Consider the following 19,159-nt stretch of genomic DNA (forward strand, 5'->3'; position numbering starts at 1 on the left):
CTCAGCAGTAAAAAGGTTAATAAGTTTACACTATATAATTGAAAGCCGTATTGGTGATTAAAAGGATTTTATATATCAGTTTTCTGGGTCACCAACTAATTATTTTTGGTGGCCTGTAATAAAACATAGCACCATAGGCAGATAGAGGCTGTAATCACATAATATATGGAAAAATGCATTTACATTTATTTGAGATGATGGGGTGTATACCAGCTTGTTGAATACCCTTTGAGGTATATCTTTCCTAGTTCAGGGACAAAGGAAGAACTGCACACTCTGTGAACTTGGTTAGGTTCATACAAAGTTATTGGATTGAGTTTTGAGGTCTGACGCTCCTTCTCCAGAGCTAAGCCCAAGGGAACCAGCTGTCACCTGTGATGGAAAGGTTCTACTGAGGCACTGGGGATCAGATTGCTATTATAATTCATTTTAATGCATTCTGCACGTACTAATCATTTATTGGAACAGGATCTTCTGTAATAGGGACATGACTTGGAAGAGACAGGCGATTGATCATCCTTGCGTAGAAAGGATAGTTAAAAAAATAAACAAAAAGGAAACCTTCTGTACGAGGGGCAGGTGTGCACATGTGCACAAGGGATCGGGTGTTCAATGTGGAGGTAGAGAAGAATTGAACTCAAAGCTTGAATTGGAATCTCTACAGTAAAACAGAAACCTTCTGTACAGGGGCCAGGTATGTGCATGTGCACGAAGGATTGGGTATTCAGTGTTGAGATAGGGAAGAACTGAACTCAAAACTTGAGTTGGAATTTTTACGGTTCTATCAGGCTGAAATACCCTCTGGAGCCAAACACCCAAACACAGAGACATTTTAGGCTCAGACCTCTGTTTTGCAGGTTGTATGTTTTAGTGTATTTCTCTGATGGCGACAAGAAGCACCTAAGGGCAAAGGCAGGTGCTGGGTGTGCGTGCAGATTGGCAGGGAGGTGCTGTGCAGGGCACGTGCGCGTACGCACAACTAGCTCACAGGTTACTGCTATAGTCTCCGGAGCCTCCTGTGGTCCTGTGCGAGGTAACATAACCACGGCTGTGTTAGGGTAAAGCAGCCGGCTGCTGGTCTCAGTTGTTCTGCCTGTTAAGCAAAGGGCAAACAGCATGATATGGTGAACGTGGGGCACATCATTCCCACCGTCAGGGCAAGATCTGAGGGGCGATTAGAAACAGTGATCTGTTGTTCAGGTCGCGCCTGGACGGTGCTTGCAGAACCACTTTGGAGGGCGGGACCTTCTGTGACGAGCATGTTTCTATAATATTTCTTAGATCTTTTGGCTCCATATTTTAATTGGCAAGCCATTAACCCTTAAATTCCCGTTGTGTAGAAGCAATGCCATGACATATTACACTGTAATATGTTAAGGTTCAAGTCCTTTGACATTAAAATTATTTGCTTGTCATGTACTATATCTAAATAGAAGCTTTTCCACACTGAAAATAACATCTTTTTCTTTGAATTAAGTTCTTGGAAGTGTTTCCTAGCAGCGTGGCTAAGGGGATACTCAGTCTTAAACACAGACTGGGGACGTTAAAAGTGAAATGGCAGTTGTGTGGGTAATGGCCTGTGAGTCAGCTGCTGAACTTGACTTGACAACCTCCATGTCGCCACCAAGTCAGAAGGCATTTGTGTGACAGTTTGATGGTAAAGACATAAAAAATAAGCTGGTAGTTTCCACTGGTAGAAGGCCGTATCAGGGCTTTCTGAACAAAGGCTGAGAAGGGGAAAAGTTAAGCAGTAATAGCGCAAATGAAGAAAGGGTGTGGATATGTATTTGAATTACTTATGGGGATGTAAATGCATCAGGTGTACCCCTCTGAATTTCAAAGGAAAAGCAGACAAGTTTAAGAGTCTGACTGCTGGAGGGACTGTCCTGGTTGATGCAGAGTAAGACTCTCTCCCAGAAGTGTTTGCAGCTAGAACTTAGTGAGATTTGGTTTGAGCAAATTGGGGCTAAGAAAGAGCCAAATAACACTTTTGCAATCTGCTGTTGTTACAGGCTGGAAGATGAGAGTTGCTTGCCTTCCTGTCACTTTGCTCAGCCTCCCTCTTTGGGGAGAGTTTTGTCGCTGGGTTGGTGATAGCAGAAAGTTGTTACTTTTATCACACATAATCAGCAGCAGAAAGAGCGCGGTCCCGTTCCAACATCTAGGTGCTTAAAGACATCTTTGTTAAAATTGACAAGGAGGGTGAGAGCCAAATCAAAAGAGGTTGTGAGATGATGAGACAAGGCCCTAGTGGTAAGGTAGTGCATGGGAAGAGAGGGATCTCACGGCTTTCCTGGGAAAGGACTTCTGCCCCTGACACAGCTAATCCAGTTCTTCTGAAAAATGAAATCACAACAACATTTAAACAGAGGGAAATACTGTGCTCTGCAGAAGGATTCCTGCTTTATAGCATTACTAGAGGTAACAAAAATAAATTTGAGCGTTTGCTGTGTATAGTTCACTTCTTGGGACACGTATCTAATGGGGTTCTCTGAACAGAGTTTCTGTCTGATATATTTTAGGTAGCATGGGCAAGGAAGGGGAGTATCGCCAAAACTGTTCTGCATCTGACCTAGAACAAGAGGTCAGAACCATAGTATGGCCTCTAGTACTCCTTGTCACTGAAATCCTTTCACTTCACGCCTTATTGCATAAGTTCAATATACTTTACGGCTAAAGCTCTCGTGAGCACTTAGCTCTTTAAACTCCCTACTCAGCAGGTGGCTTATTTAAATGTGGCTGTCAGGTTGGCCAGTGGCCAAAAGTGAATGGCTCAATGCGGGAACCGCAGTGTTTGGGTTTAATTCTGCTCTCATTTCTGCCAGCAAAATTCTCCTGGCTCCGGTGGGGTTGTGTGGGGTACAACTGAGTGCAATATAGGGCTGTCTGCTCAACTGTTTGTCAAATAAATCTATGGCCAGTCATTTGCATTATGTCAGCTAAACATTTGCTGGTGCTTTCGCATGTGTGAGCCTAGGAGGAATTCTAGATTGTTTGAAATAAAAACCATCAGTGTCAACTCTCACTTAACCAATAAGCTTTTCTTCCCTAACGTGTAACTTATTTTGCAACCCGCAGCCTTGAAGAGGAAATCTAAAATTTCTTTAAACATTCAGTACAAATGGGGATATTAGCTGCTTAATTGATTCTGTGAAATTCAGGTCTTATGGCTCAACAAGCAAGATGGAGGGAGGGGAGGGAAGCACACGGTTTAAATTAAATATATGGAAAATAACTGCTGAATGATAAAAATATATTTCAAAAGTAAGCAAACCTGTTTTCCCTCTGCCTCTCCATTAAATGTGTCAGGAAAGGGCCTTTACAACTAGGTGGTAATTAGAGAGGAAAAAGCAGTGCTGGCAGAGCAGTCAATCTATCACATCCTCTAAAGCCTAAATGTTACCAGCAATTAAACAAGTTAGTAGGGGGAAAAACTTGACAAGCAAGTTTTATCAGTCATCTCGGTGGCAAAATTGTGGTGCATCTATTAGATTTCCTCGTGCAACCCCGATGGTTTAAAATCCAGCCCCAGGAATGCACATTCAAACCAAAGTGACTATTTTCTTTCCCAGAATACCCAGGTGCAGGGAAGATTAGAATGCTAAAAATAAAACAACCTTTCCCACCTCCTCCTTTCTCGCCCCTCCAAAGTCAAATCTGTCCAGGTTGACTGCTCCATTAAATTCAAGAACAAAAAGTTATAAATTGAACATACGGAGAGCAGTGCCTTTTCTTAAAGTGATGTTTCCTCGCCTTAATGGATTTAGCTATGGCAGGGAGTCAGAGAGAAGCTGTCTTAACTAAATCTTTGACTGATTATGCATTTTTTTTTCTATTCATACAAGATAGATTCATCATTCCAATTTGTCAAGCTGGCGAAGTTCCAATTAATTACACCAGGAAAAGCTCAAGCTGCATTAGGCCTCTGTCAGGCCTAATCTAGTGCTTCATTTACTGGAGCCCCAAATGAAGAGATATCAGAGGTGTTGTGCCTCTTGGTACTTAATTTGATGAATGCCCTAGCAGCACGATTGGTGGCAGAGGTGTATATGTGTGTGTCTCTTCATCAGCTACCACTGCTGAAGTCGTCATGCTTTCTCTACTAATTTGAGGGCTCATCTGTATACTGGATGTTTTTTTGGAAGGCCTATTCTTCATAGATATGCCAAAAGGTTTCTTCTGTGTGTGCATGTGTCTGGGTGTGTTTCCAGATATGCTGGACCTGACTCTGATTTCAGTGATGCAGTGAGATGGGATTAAAGGCCTTATGTGTAAATGTAAAGCGATATAAGTTAGATTGGATGCTATAAAGGGGCTGCATGTTTTGATATCCCCGTTACGGTGTTTGCAGAGGAAGAGCAGCGTTGCATGTTGGTTCATGTAGTGCTCATAAGAAAGTGTGGGTTACTACCCACATCCACTGTAAAGAAGTGTTCAAAATGCTTGAATAACCTGAACAATTTGTTTGTGATTTGGATTTAAATCTTTGCTATAAATACATACGTGTGGTATCAATACAGTGAATAAGTATATACAGGTACAGATAGACTTTCTGACACCACACCGGTGGGCTACTATTGACTGCACACATCCAAGCCTAATTCTTAAATATTTTATAGTAAAGACACTATGGACCAAGAACATATGTTTCTTTTCTGCAACGCTTTACATACGAATTATTCAGCATAAGGTGACAGAATGCCAATATGTTTAGCTTACTTTTGGCTTTTAACCACTGCTGTGATTAAAGATGTAACTGCAGCAATGCTGTCACTTTGCACATAGGTTTAGGTGTTTCAGAAAGGATGCAGCATTAGCCAAGAGTAAAGTAGCTGTGTACTTTGGCTGAGTATAGCACTAAAAGTCTTTATTTGCCAGCAGTTACCACGCTGGGATTCTGAGTTTATTTTCCACTGACTGTATTTGAGGGACTGGTGTGTGCGATGATGATTTTTAATGGCAGCTATCAGACATGCATATGGTGCTCAGCAGGAGACCGTATTCAGAACAACCAAGGAGAGAATTGATGCGCTGGTGACTGTAGTACGACAACTCCTCTGTAGACAGTTTGGACCTCAACTGGTGCTCGCTTTTGGAAGGGAGGCCTTTGTCCCGAGATTTTTTTATCTGTTAATACATCAAATTTGCATGTACTGTTAGTCTGTCAAAATGAGTTAAGTCCAGCTGTGCTGGAACATGGATAGCACCCTAAATCTTTTAGATGAGATTTTGTAAGCGTTGCTGTTTTGTTTCAGGGCAAAATCAAATAAGGAAATCTAAATCACTGTGGGAAATGGTGAAGGCAGAGATAGTCTGTAGTTGTAATGATCTCTTTTCACTCTGCACAAGAAGGTTTTTGGTGAATATATACATTTGAGGTTAGTTCTTAAATTTGCTGCTTAAAAAGTCACTGTGGACCAAAACCATATGTTTCTTTTCTGCAGTACCTTATGTATGAATTATTCAGCATAAGGTGCCAGAATGCCAATATGTTTAGCTTGCTTCTGGTTTTTAGCCTTATGTTTTGTGTTAAACAGGTTGTTTAAACTCACCTGTTGAACCTGAAATAACTAAAAGCCTTCATATAGTTGGGGCTAGGTAACAGTTAGTAGGTTATGTGAGCTCTTGTAGTCTCCAAGTCTCTAGTCTGGGCCTTTGGTTGTTGTATTTGTACCCATATGCTACAGGGTGACTTGGGTTTGCACTTAGCAGTTCCTTTATGTTTGCTGGTATTCGTCTTTGGTTTACAAGCCTGCTTGGAAATTTTGCAAGTGTTTCGATGTATATTAATGCCAGTAGGTACCTGAGGTTGTCCTAAGCTGTCAAGGGCAATATATCCATAGAGATTGTCTTGGCTGGGTCTTTTTCATATGCACCACCAACATGGTGTTGGAGCAAGCTTTATCCTTTAGAGAAATCAGAAATGTTTGTTTGTCCTTCTGCTGAGGAGGTGCAAGGTTGGGGGCTCAATGGATGTGTCCATGGGCTTTCTTTTTCTCTAATTGTGTGCTAGGGGCTTAGCAGAAATATGTCCCTGGAGCTATATTGGACTCGTACTGTTATAAATGAAAACAAACTGGCCACAGAAAGAGAATGTGCATAAAATACTACCAAAGAATCATATTCACCCTTTCTCTGGGCACCAAACCAAAGTTTATTCCCTGCTTAAGTCCCACTTAACCTTTCAAAATATAACCTACACAGTGCAATGGTCACAGTCAGTGGCTTAAAGTCTCCGATGACTCCTGAGTCTTTTAGAGAAGGCAGAAGTGATCTCTTATGGGCACAAACAGTCCTGAAAAGACCATAATCCAACAGAAATTTTTTTCTGCAAGGATAGAGCTGTTCGTTCTTGTGTTCTCAGTGAATTTTCATCTGCATCCAGCGCTAAATTCAAACTGCAGTAGTTTGGGTCATCACACTAGCATCTATCTCTGAGGAATGATTACAGATGATGAGTTATTACCTTTAAATAAGAGGTAATTAATGCTTCCCACTCTGACTTTAATGAAAGGACTTCCTGATTGGGGGGGACAAGGAATATATTGTATCAGTAATACCCCTTTGGGAGTTATTGGCAGAAAGTCTGCGGTTAATAATTTGGAGTAACAAATAAATGTGGGCAACTTGTGATATATGTATGGAAAAAGAGGTGTCAAATTATTCATTATGAATTATTCTGCCAGTTCTAATAATAACCCAGCTGTTGAGGAGGAAAAGAAAGCTAGTTCTGTCAGTGCAGACAGATCCCTTTGCAGTAATTCTATCCCTTTCAAACAGAAAAATATAAACTTTCTCTGAGAACAGAAAATTAGCTAAGACAAGAAGAATGGGATCCCTGCTCCAAATCCGTTTTTTTTAGCTTAATGTACGCTAATGGATAATAAAAGATGGTTGATTAAGGAATGACCAGCACACCAACCAGCTGAAAAAACACATTTTGGCAGTCAGCCCTTGCACAATCCACAGGTTAAAGGCAAAATCAACCTCTGTCACTGCTTTCTATATGGTCAGGTGTCCTTATCCAGGTAGAAGTGTTTTTATGAAGAAACACTAGGCTCTGCATGTGTGTATGTGTAGTATATATACACCTGTATGTGTTTTCATGTGTACACATTGCTGACTACATCTTTAGGCAGATTTTGAGAGACTATGTTTACATGTAATACCTGAAGAAACTTGATTGAATGGCAAACCAGTGTCTGGCGACAGGGGAGCAGGACTGGGACTCGAGAGAGGTCGGTCCCATTCCTGGCGTACCCCCAAGCTGCCATCCAACTTCAGACAGGTTCTTGCTCTCCCCTTGGGGTTTTGTTCTTCCCTTCCTGGAAGGTGATGGTGAAACATCATCCATTAGTAGTTATAAGCTGCTTTCCTACTTTTTTGATAATAACAAGGGTACCTGGTGTTTTTTTTCTGAGAGGATGGTGTAATTGATACCTGTGTATCAACCTTAGTGTCATTTGTGAGGAATGCTGTCTTGAGCCACCAAAGCTGAAAGTGAGCTGCCTCTTAACCCTTCTAGATTTGGTAACTTGGTCCCAAACTCTCTCAAGACGCTGAAGGAGATTTTGCTCAGCTTTGCTGACTTTGAAGACACAGTTAGCACAGCCTGAGCCAAATCAGTTAATCTGAAACCATGTGAGTTGAAAGAAAATAATTGGAAGATTTCTGTAGGGCTTTGTCATGTTGGAATATATTGCCTTTAAATATGTGTGTGTGTGTGGGAAATCTCTGTGCCATGTGATGCTTGGTCAGGTTTAACATTCTCATGTCAAAGGGTCTGAAAATATTAATACTCCTTTACTGATGAACCCTTTTCTAAAATATTAATAAACTCACCTGGTAGCCTGTATGTCACTGCTGCTTTGCGTCTTGCACACTGCGTTCACGTCTGATTAAAATGTGAGCTGTCCAGGGCAGGACCTGTGCGTTCAGTGCTGGCTTGCTTACTGGTGCTATTATAAATAATTAAGATAATTATCCAATATGTTTATGACAACTGACTGCTTTGGGTCGGCTTCTCTGAGGACTCCTGTCATCAGTGAAAATTCTGCAAATGGAGGGGTTTGCAGGCTCCGGCGCCAGAGATAGATTACCTAGAAGCTTTCAGAGCTATAAACAATGCACTTTCCATTTGCCTCTCCATACGGTACGGACTTAATCAGAAACTGTAATTTTATAGTGCGAGTAAATGGGTGAGAGGCATCAACAGCATGAGTGAGACAGAGGCAATTGTCTTTTGTGATGCCAAATCCCAGAATATTAAGAGTTTGCCAAAGGCGTTTCAGAGATAGGTTTCCTATCTTCATCAATAATTTAAAACATTCCCAAGTCTCCTCTGAGTAGCTCAGAATAAGAGCTGAAGGCACGGATGTCAGAAGGCAGAGTGACTCCCAATTAGTCAGGTAGAGTGCTTTCTTGTTGACTCAGCCAGGGCAAGGGTAGCTATAAAACCCAGGCTTAAGTCCTTATAGATTCCTTAATAGTTTTTCTTCTTTAAATCTGTGGTAACTTGTAAGAGAGGAGTGAGCAGTCCAGTCCCTAATCCACTGGGGCGCTCATTAGTGCCACTGAAAAAAACACATGGGCAGTTGTGAAAGTTGGCAGATCCAGTTGCTAACAGAAAGTGGGTTGGAGAATCAGCACCATATTGTATGTGAGCGAGACCCAGAAAGAGGAGGCAGCTTTTAAAAGCTGCTGGAAGCTATGGCATGACTTGGGGGCATGATCAGCCACGCAGAGTTTGCAGTTGTGCCTTCTGAATTGGTGCTTCTTTTTTGAAAGCATTGCCATTAGGATTGCTGTATATGCGTAGAGTTTTGAGGAACTGATGGTATTTTGTTCCTCACACGTGTGGCTCTTATTGGAACATTCTGGTGTCATGCAGAAAATTACTTGTGGGCCCCTAAAACTGGGTCATATGAATGAGTTATCCTGAATCAGCCAATTTGCAGCAACTCTCTGGCTGCGTCTATCTGGATGTGTCATAAAACTCTTGAGCGTGCTATCTATTTTTGAGCATGCTAAACGTGTTTATTTACCACACAGCTTATTGTGCACTAAACTCATCCACATGGCAGGCAATTTTCTAGTGCTTAGGCCACTATTTGACCCAGCTGCCATGGAGGAGGCTATATTAAGTCCAGCTGATCAGGGCTGTCTCCACAGTGGAACAGGAAATTAGTGTCTATAGCTATATGACTCTGTCAGCTTTTCTACAAATTTCACACAACTGGTTTCCTATATGTGTAGCTTTTCCTACCATTCTTTTTTTTTTTTTTTTTTTTGTGGGTTTGGGTTTTTTTGGTTGGTTGGTTTGTTTGGGGTTTTTTTGTGTGTGTGGCTGAGATTATTTTTTTATTGTGTTCCCTGATGTGATGTTCAAACCTTAAGCATGACACTAATTATGTATCATTATTACTATTTTTACTCTCTCCTGACACCGCTTACTGCACCTGTTTACGCCTTAGAGCTTTTAGCTGCATTGATTCCACCCAAAACATGCTGGTTCCTTGCACTTGGTTTGGAGTCGTGCTTTTCTGCACATTTTAATTGCAGCTCTGCAGTGTTCGTCTGGCCCAGTGGTAGTGCTTGACTATGAAGCTTTCCTCCTTTGAAAAAAGCTGGATTTTTCAAAGCTGTCTCTTGTATTGTTGAGATCACATTTAAATAGCTGCTTACTAAGAAAAAATTGCAAGTGCCTTGAAGACTGAAGTTTTAGAGATTAGAGGAACTCTGGAAAACTGCAGGTTAAGCGGTGATGAAGAGGATGGGATTGCAGTGAATTGGGGATTTATTTCCCCACTGCAGGCTTGTGTTCCAGCACCAACTAGTCATCATGCAGAGCTGCAGATGATGTCACCGAGGCCTCAAGTCTTGGCTCCTTGTTATATCTGTATAATATCAGAAATCTCATTCCAAGACGAACACACCTTCTTCAGCTCTGCAACTCAGATTTTCAAAAAGCGATACATTGTTATCAGTGATGCAAGCTGTGATACAGTGTCTAATATGTGACTTGAGTTGTCTGTGTAGGCAAAGCCCCTCCCTGCAAGCTCCTGGCTCATGGCAACTGAAAAGTAATTCATGGATCAAGATTAAAACTGCAGAGCCTTGATGGTCCAGGTCTTGTCACTGTTTTGTTAATATGACAGAATTTAGTTATCTGCAAGATATGGTTTGATGTTCAATCCCTCTGTCCTGCATCCTCAAACTCCTGTGAAACTATGTGATTCTGGGCAGGACCAAATTCTCATCTAAATTGCACTGCTTCGAGTCTAAGGCAAGTCCTCTGCATTGCGAGGATTTTGTCCCTGCTGTAAAGTGCCAACTTGCCTATGTTTTATGCCTTGGGTTTTACTGATCAGGTGGCTAGAGAGCTGGTAATATGCCACTGGGCCAGTGGCTTAATGCAGGAATTACTGGAAGCAGCAGTCTTGGAGTGCTTTTTATGAGGATAACAAGGCTTTTGCAGACATAAAAAGCAGGAGAAATGCTTATTAGTTATGGGGAAGGTGAAAGGCTTAGAAAACTGATTAGTGTAGCAGTGTGGTCAGATTGAAATGAAAGCTCAGTGGCATAATCGTTAATTGGGTGCTTACTTACCTACTAATTTGAGCTTGGATGTCAGCAGTACTACACTTCATCTCAAACCAGAGGTCAGGCTTTAATGCTACATCATAAATTACGTAAAGGCACAACACTAACAATTAGATAATTATGGAGACCCATGCTGTTGCAATTTAACTGGGCAAGTTCAGGGCAATCATGACAGGAATAGTGCTTAACCCTGAATCTGCTGCCTTTCTTTCAACCTGACAGCCAAATATATGTGGCTAAGGAGGTACCCAGCCGTCTGGCAGCCCACAGGTTAAAAGCATCTTCTCCTATTAGTCAGATTCATCAGATGGCCTGGGTGAACTCTGAGGCAATATTGCAAAAACGTTAATTATGGTTCAGAAAGAAAAGCCTGTATTTCAGTCTACAGGAGATTCTGGGCAGGGCACAGCAGTCCAAACAGTTTTTGTGTGCACCATTGTGGGCTTTTAATTTGTTTCTAAGCCAAGCCTATGTATATGTTTGGTTTATTTACTTCATTAAAATAAACCACCAAGCCAAAACCAAGGTTATCCACAGGGATTTATTTGCATGCATCCATGCTGCACAGGACAGACCCACAAAACCTCACATTTTGAGTACTGGAGTCATTCAATTGCCCACAGCCTTGTGCTTGTATCTGCCTGGCTGGCAGCGCTGCTGTCTGAGTCAGAAATGGCACCGCGGAGCAGAGACGGGGCCAGTGCAGAGCGCGCCTTGTCCCCAGCTGTGTTGTGCTAGAAGGCACGTTGCCCAGCTGTGGCCTTTGGTGATTCTTGCCCATCAGCTGTGAGAGCATTTGCTGTGGCTCCTCTTGGTACCGATGATGGCTTTAAAGGGGAGAGTTCAATCAATGCTGGACACTTGAAAATTCAATCCACAGAAGAGATATTGAAGATCAGGGTGGAAAACATCAGTCGGGTGGATTGGAAAGTGATTGACAGGGGGATGAAATTAATAACATGTGGATCTTGGGTTGTTCGGCTGCGTGGTTTCAGACAAAAGCAACGTACCGTCATCTAGAGGTATATAATGAACAGTGATTTCCATGGGGTGTTGAAGCCTACAGGCTTTATTGGATTTAAGCCTAGGGCTTTTATCGGTGTTGTCCTTTTACTTTTGTTCCTGGTCCTTTTGGCAATTACGTAAATTGTTCACACTGTAATATTTTATTACCTCTGTAAACATTTTTTTTTGTTTGTGCTTTGGGTGGGGCTAGGAAACTGCACCAAAAAAACCCCAAACAAAACAAAAAACTGCCCACTACTGGTGTTTTGGCACTGTTTTCCTTATTCAGGACACTTTATATAATTCAACAGGAAAATGGTCTTTTCAGGAAGTATCTCCTATTAATAGTGATGGTGTCTTATAGTGTACCAGGCAATGATGTCATATGCCAGCATTTGCATTCCTGGGTTGAGGGACTGTGTGCATTAGATTTGGTAATCTCTTGCATTAGCCGTGGTAGGTAGAATTCCTTCAGGTGCTAAGTTTGTTATAAAAGTGCTAGGAAGCCCTTAGCTATGGCACACTGCTTTGAAAAATAGTCTTATAACCTTTATATATATCTGCTGCAATACAGCATGGTCAAGTAATGACACATCTGGTTACCTATTATTAAGGGTTGAGTTATGGTATACTTTTTGTTTTAATTAGTCTGTGATAAACAAAAACTCAGGGGCTGTTCTGCTCTGGTAGTTCTCATTTTTCCTGCAGCCTTCCCTGCCCTTATGGGTTTATTAGTGTAGAAAAAGTGGCATGTGGTACTTGCAATGTCTAGACTGCTGTGGTAGACCAAGCAGGAGGTTGTACGCTTGGTCTGAACCAAATGTCCATAATACAGGTCTGGGGTGCTCTGGGTAGGTGTATGTTGCATCTAATTTTGTAGCTAGAGGTTATCCCCATGCTCAAATTCACCAACAGCCCTGCAGGACAGGCTGCAAACCTGAGCCAGGTTGTCACCTTTTGGGGTGCTCTGCAAAGTGTGGGGAGAGAAAATGGACCTCTTTGCTCAGGCTGCTTGAGAACTGGATTTATAATATTTTTTTTCCCTCTCTATTGGTATGGTTTAAAGGGGAAATCAAAGCTGAACTCTGCCGTGGGCTGGGCTACACCTGGCTGTGTGGCTCTGGAGAGCCCATGCAGAACTTACTGGGCTTAGTCTGGCAGTGACCAGGAGGGATTTTCTGGCTTTTATAAAGAGATGGCTCTGAGTAGGGGTACCAACACTCACTTCAAGCAGTAAAATCAATCCTGCTCTTTGACTGCCATCCTCCCAGTGCTGCCTGAGGGAGCGCCAGGGCAATGGTGGTTGGGAATGGCCTAGTGCTGTGCAGGGTTATGCAGGGTCTGAATCAGGGTCTTAAAAAGCCTTTAATGGGTTGGAAATGATCTTCAGTGCAGGGGACGTGCAGGACTAGCCTAGCAGGCATGTTGACAGTTTTGCCCTCCTAATAAATTTGACACTGCTCTCCTGCAGCATTTGTGGGTATTTATTGCCATACATCATGGCATGAGTCCTTTTCCAAAGGGGCTGGTGCCCTGGGTCTGTGACAATCTGATCAGTGTTTTAGACCATGACATAAAAAGACCAGCAGTTCCTCCTGGCAGGCCTTACTAGCAGAAATATTTATTTTGTAAAAAAAAACCCTCCTACAGGAGTTGCAAAAGAAAACTCTGTCCTTTAGATGGTGTGGACCCAAGCACCTTCAGCTGTAGGCCAAAAGGAACTGCTGTATTTACACATGTAGCTCCTGTGCAGGCAGTTCACAGCCAACCTGAGGACATGGCCTGCAGGTCAGGACTTGCCAGGACAGCCTCGGGCCAGAGACAAACCACTACCAACCCTGGAAAATTCCCTGCAATATTTGTTCTTTCTCTTAAAGCTGTAGCTGCTGGAAGGAAGTGAAGGAAGTAGAGTTGCAGTTTGCATTTTAAAAAGCACAGGTTTCTAGAGCTGAGAAAGAAAGCTGAGCAACATAAAGCAAGTGTGCCCTCAAGGTTCAGGAAGCAGAAGGTGAATGAAAGGCACCTGCAGTGATTTCTTTTAGAAGGATCACTTGATGTTTGACCTATTCCTGTGGCTTCCTGACACTGGTGTCAGGACTTTTGCATCCTTGGGACTGGTGCCAGAACTCACAGAGCAAAAAGCAGAGGCTGGCGCTGTGGTTTGCTCATCTGGCCATGATCCCAGGCAAATGTGACAGCGAAATGCTATGCCTGAAGCACATCAAATGTTTGCGCTATGGTTTAAAGACACAGCATGGATGAAACACAATGCTCATGGAGTTTGATGCACCAGATAGCACTGGTGCCCATTCATAGGGCTGATTCTGTAGTAGCCGTTAGAAATCCTGGCCATGCTTTAGCTATATCCCCTTCACTCTCTCGACCCTGCAAAACAGAAAATATCCATAGGAAAGAAAAAGCTAACTTCTCCATCAGTCTTTCTGTCTTCAAAAGCTTGGGCCTCTCCCACTGTAGTGTCTTGAATACTGATTACCATGGGATTTATTGCTAGTGGTTTGGGAATTGGGTTGAACAGAAGAACACCTGAACTGTACAGCTGGCCAAGTAAATCGTGTAATCTCTGCCCATTAGGAACAAACCTGCAGATCTAATTTACTCAGTATCTGCAAAGACCTGAAAGCTGTGGCTTGTTCCTTGCTCATCCCCTCTGTCTCTGGGTTACACTTTGGCATCGATAGTGCAGGAGATCACCAGCTCTCCTGGAGTTCAGCAGCCCCTGCACGCAAAGAAAGGAGAGAAATATTGATGGTTTTGCTCTGAATATTTTTCCTTGCATTGGTGGTTTGTTATTCACATGTTCAGCATGGCTCTGATATAAAGTAAAAGATCATTTGGGATCCTCTCTTTGGAGAGAAGTTATATCTCCACAGGTCTCTGGAGCCTGGTGTTTCAAAATAAGGTCACTGAGTGAACAGTGGTATTGCCAGGTGGTTGGACTCCTTTGTCACTGAGGAGGATTTATGTGAGGTGGGAATATCCTGGTGAGACCAGCAGATGACCTGAGTAAACCTAGGGGCATGAGACAGATTTCTTCACTGCTCTTGCACAGACAAGATGATTCCAGCTAGCCAGTGTAAGCTACTACGCTCACCTCCCATGCCAGGGAATTTTGCCAGGGAGTCATGCCCTTCCCTGACTATTGGAGAGGCCAAAACCTAAACCTTGTCCCCTATCACTTGGAAGGGCGAGGGTCTGATTTCCACCCAGAGACTGGCTTTGCCCCGCTGTGCTCTATTTTACAGGTTATGCTAAGGCTTACTTTTATTTGCTCCCAGTGACAGCACAACATTTCAGGCCTTGTACTGTGACTTCTCTGCTCCGTGCCATGTCCCACCTGTGTGCAGCCCTGGAGCTGGGGGCTGGACCCCAGAGGAATCCTGCATGCAAGAGAGCCCTGATAAAGTGGTCTTTCTATAACCCTTGCTGTAGCCCTGTGTTACACCCCCTCCTCGTTACAGCATCAGTTCCTGGGACTCTGCAAAGCCTCATGCAGTATCTCAGAAGTATGTTAGAGGTCAGTGCGCTGGTCTAACTTACAGAAAGTGTAGATACTTTAGGACAATTATATACTTGGTAAAAAGCTCTGTTTGATCTGGACATTTGTTTACAATCTCTTCTTTGGACACTTGTTTGCAATCAAACCTGAAACCTTAACTGCCTTTGTCTTTGAAAAGTTGAAAATAATGTTTTGTGCAGGACCAAATTATGTCTCATGCATAAAGCAGAGATGTACCCATCACACCGCCACATAGCCCCCCCCCCCCCCCCCACACACACACACACATTTACAGGTGCAATACTGCATGTGCTGAAATCCAAGTTGCCTTTAGGATACTTGGCACTATGTGATCTTGTACATAGCTGCTATCAGTAACAGCAGTGCTGTTGCTAACCCTACTATTGCTCCAGCTAGAAGAGAGAGGGTGGTAAATTTAAACAGGACTTCAGTGGCAGCCGGTGGTGCCCAACTGGAGTAACTGCATGGCCTGAAAGAACAAATGCTATGTCTTGGTGGGTACAGCTGCCTTCGAATTAAAAGCTCCTGATTAGTCTGCCCAGGCTGGGACTGGAGTTCAAGCAGCAGCACCTGGGGCTTGATTTCACTTCTTGGTGAAAAAAATCCTTAAGAATTCCTATTACATTTACATTTTTTTTGGATACAAATGGCAAAACAATTCAGCAAATGGAACCTTTACAGCTGAGAGATTGAGTAACAAGGGAAAGAAAATGTCAATGCATGTTAAAGAAAATTTAATAAAGCAAATAAAAACAATATACTGACACTGAAATATAATCTTAATGTTCTGACTGGAACTAACTGAAGCCAGGAAATTCTCAGCTAAGTGTTCCCTCAGCCCTCTTAAATCAACCCATTTTGCTTAGGCATTGTTGCACATAAGCGCCTTTATGAGATGGCCCCAAAACACCGGATGATAATATGAACACTGAGAAGATATTTATTTCATCAGGTGTATGTTTGGATATAGCTGTGATGGATGTATCAGCACTGATTCTACAAGCCATTGAAAAATCAGCTAAACTTTAAGTATACGCTTACAGTTTGCAGAATCAACATCCCTGCCCTCCAGGAAAAGTGCAATCTGTAAGGTGGTACTTAAGACACAGCAGTATTACCAAGGTCCCTTTGTAGATACTCTAATTCTGTTTTTCACAGGTACTAAAGAATTGATCTTCACAAAATCTATATGTTGAGGAACCTTCATTTGCCAGATGAGTGGCTAAGGTCCTGAGAGATTAAGCGATTAACCAGCAGTCTCAAAAGGTGTGCGTGGGAGTGCCCAGACTAGAATGTACACTCTCAGTGCCTCCATTCAGCATTTTATCCCTGAGATGCCCCACTCATGGACTGAAAAAAATTAAAAGGTTCCAAACTTGGGGAATTAAAACTGCCCTGCAGGTGTATTGTGATTCGGTGGATTTTAAATAGAGCTGAGAGGAGGCTAACCATGCCCTGCTGTGGGTTAGGATTTAGTTCTGGGAACTGAGTGCCACCAAAGCTAGAATTGCCCAGAGTCCTGCTAAAATCAGAGACTTAGGATGAGGATTGGGTCAGGATGGAGCTGCTGCACATAGCTGCTTTGGAGCTAGGAGAGGACTTTGAGATGGATGATGAGCATTCTAAGCAGCATGGTTTACTCAGCATTTTTTTTTTTCCCTAAGCAATGTTCTGAAAGAAAATGCTGGCCTTGAAAAAGGAGATAGAGTGCCACTTGCATCTTTTTTCAATCTTTCACTGGAAATCTGGCCCTTAAAATGTATTTGGAGTTTTGATTCTTATTTCTTATGCAAAAAAATATGTTCTTTCTCACACGACTAATCCTGTGAAAGCCTTCAGAGTCTGCTTGAACTGGTAGGTCTACAGGTCTTTTGGGTGAGATAATATAAGCAATGGTTTGTGCCAAGTGCTTGTGCTTTTGTTCCTCCACCTCTGAGGAGTTCAACCAACCAAATTTGAACCTCCTGATATTGTTTGCAGTTGAATAAGCCAAATTATATCAGCCAAATATATGCCTTGCTTGTTCTTCTTGTTCAGTAAATGCACCTAGCATCTCTCTTCCAGAAGCATGGCAGGAACAAGCAGATTTCTTGCTCGGATTTGCCATGCTGCTGGATTCCATGTTCAAGAAGCTTTGACCTGGCTCTGCCTCTTGAGTCCTCATTGCTAGTTCTGAGCGTTATTTTATTGAAGAGCCTTCACAGCCCATATCCATCCTGCTTATCACTCTTACTCAGTATTGACAAATCTATGTCCGCTTCTGACAGGCCACAACTAATTGATTCTCTACCAGCAAAGTTTTCCAGCAAACACTTTTGCAGTATTTGGCCTTATGAGTTCCCCACAGACTCAGGGAAAGGTAGTGAAGATCTTCAAAAGTATGTGTTTTTGTAATATTTAAACTATGCATCCTCTCTTGCTTCCCACTACAAGCCTGTCGAAGACAGAGGAGCAGTGACATGGGACTAATCCACAATTCTTCACTGCTTTTACCTTCCCCCCCCCCCCCCCCCCCCATTGTTTTTCATGCACCACCACATGCAGGTTGCCTTGACATGGTGTTGCTCTTTGTCACAGTCAGGCTGTGAGATCTGTGGAACTGGGGCTGTGGTTTTGTGCAGTCCCTAGAATACTGGGATCTTAATCTGTACTTAGGACTCCCGGAATCTGTGGCGGGTACAAGCATTAAGCCGTCTCCTCTGCTTGTGTAGCAGGAAAATCCAGTAAACTCATCTGGATATAGCTCAGCCCTGCTTTTAATTCCCTGCCGGTGGCCCACACTGTCCGTGGTTGACTGCTTTGGAAAGTCTCCGAGTGCTCCTGCTACTGATCTTTAGCACACCCAGTGATTTAATGAGGATATGGCTACCATGCTGAAAGGGTTAGATGCAAAGATAAATATCAGCACCTTTCTAGGTTACAAGACAATCTTGGTTTGCTCCTGTAGTCTGAGGGTAAGAAGCCGTTCTGGGTTTTGTTTTTTTTTTTTCCCCTTAAAATCCCATTTATTCACTGTAGTAATTCAGGGCCTGGTTTCTCTTAGCTTTTTACCTTTCCATGACTACAGGGCTGGGCCAAATCACAGCATAGCCTGAGCTGTCAGTCATTTTAATAATTATTATTAACCCCCTGCTGATGCGTTTCCACATGAAAGCAAGAGGCTCTTTGGCACTTTTCTTACTTTTCTCTAAAAGATGGAAGGTGGAATAACAAAGTTCTTAATTAGCTGAGCTGGTGTTGGAAAGCTCAGTGTCAGATTTCCAGGTCAGTGTTTGATGGAGGAATGATAGGGGGAAGTGATGCATCGACATTGATTAAAGAGCAGTGATGAAGCCAGATAAAATTGACATTTAATTCTACCCAGCTAAAGTAATGTGACTGACAATACTTAAAGGTGAACAGTCTTATTTCTTGAATCAACAATGCAACCTGTAAAAACATCCGTCACAGCAGTCTTTTCTTAATTACTCACATCTAATTACCCCCAAATCAGTGTAGCGCACTGATTAAAATAAAAGGTGCCTGCCACTCTTTCTATTTTGGGTATAGCCAAGAAGGGCAAGTGATATGAAATTAAGTGGCGCGTCCAATTGTTTCATCCAGAGACCTCGCAAAGAGTCCTCAGCTCTTGTCTCTGTTTTCCATTCCTTAGTCAAACAGAATGGTAATCCCATATGAGGGTTTTTTTCCTGGATGTTGACTGGGGACAGCTCGCTGGAAGCACTGAGAACACCCTAGAGGGGTGCAGGAACACTGCAAAAAGCCAAGCTATTGCCTTTCCTGATGTTAATAGTGGGAAACAATTAATATTTGATAAGACTAAACTTGCCATTGTTTTGTTTTTAAATGTAGTGTATTTTTAAGCTTCTTTAAACTAGCAATTTAATGTTGATCCACTTTAATAAAAGACTGACCCAGCCTTCTTCCTTCAAGCTGGCTAAAGGCTTTTGATGATCATTTTCCATCCCTTAGCTTCTTTCCCTTGAAAGAAACAACGGGAGTAGCAAATATAGA

General features: G+C 42.6%; 1 long non-coding RNA gene across 1 annotated transcript in view; it reads left to right on the forward strand.

The window, feature by feature from the left end:
• Positions 1 to 19,159, forward strand: part of LOC129736487 (uncharacterized) — an 83,596-nt gene that overhangs the window by 1,790 nt on the left and 62,647 nt on the right. The gene's annotated exons all lie outside the window — the stretch shown is intronic.

Source organism: Falco cherrug, chromosome 7, assembly GCF_023634085.1.
Source record: "Falco cherrug isolate bFalChe1 chromosome 7, bFalChe1.pri, whole genome shotgun sequence".
Taxonomy (NCBI): domain Eukaryota; kingdom Metazoa; phylum Chordata; class Aves; order Falconiformes; family Falconidae; genus Falco; species Falco cherrug.